This window comes from Dermacentor albipictus, chromosome 1 (genome assembly GCF_038994185.2).
Source record: "Dermacentor albipictus isolate Rhodes 1998 colony chromosome 1, USDA_Dalb.pri_finalv2, whole genome shotgun sequence".
NCBI lineage: Eukaryota > Metazoa > Arthropoda > Arachnida > Ixodida > Ixodidae > Dermacentor > Dermacentor albipictus.
The window spans coordinates 486,262,703-486,263,618 of record NC_091821.1 but is presented as its reverse complement, the minus strand read 5'-3'; positions in this window follow the sequence as shown (position 1 = coordinate 486,263,618).

Here is a 916-nt window from a genome sequence, read left to right as displayed (position 1 = left end):
ACACAGGATTGTCCCACAAGGTTTACAGGAGGCTTTTTGGCAAAGTATTATCTGAAAGAGCAAAGCATGTTCCAACAAGTATGGTGACAAATATTTCAGAGCTGCCAGTCTGAGGACTCCTACAAACTAACAATACCTTCAGCACTGACTAGCTTCAATATTGGGATGTCAGCAATTTGCTGAAATTAATGAAACTTCAATTATCGTGGTCTTGTTTAAGAAGACAATTGAAATTAACATGCAGTTCTAATCTCTGTCACTTTTGTAAATATTTCCGAATTATTTTTTCAGGCTACAATTTTTGGTAATAGTCGTATTTATTGCAGAAGGAGCTAGTACATGGCATTTGATAAAAAAGGTACTGGTCATTGTAAATTTTCTGTCTTTAGCATTTGTTCTGTTCCACCGCTGTTTCTTGAAATCTGAAATGATGTACCCATCTCTTTGTTAGCGATAAATAGGGAAATCTGTCAGTAGGTTTTGTTTAAAGTGGAGCTGATCAACCCAATAGTTAGGCTATTTGCTACTTATAAATTACAGTGATAATAGTACAGCACCATAAAAACAGATTGATGCTGAATAACAGCTGTGCCCAGCTACATCCACGCAGAGCTGCGCCGCAGAATGTGCATGTGTTCAGAAGAGCCAAATGCCCCAGAGAGAAAGCTACAGTAACTTATTGTTCGTCATCTTGTACAAGCAGATTATGCGCCAGATGTAATTTATACTCAGTAAATACATAAATCAGTCATGTGAGGTGTCTCACTTTAGGTTGCAAGTTCGAACTTCTTGTAATCTTGCTTGTTTTATTGTTTCCTTTGTGAGCATGAGTGACTTAGTTGCCTTGGCACATATTGTCAAGACTAGCTTCTTCATAACTGGGAATCAAAAAATTTCAATTACACATAATATTCCC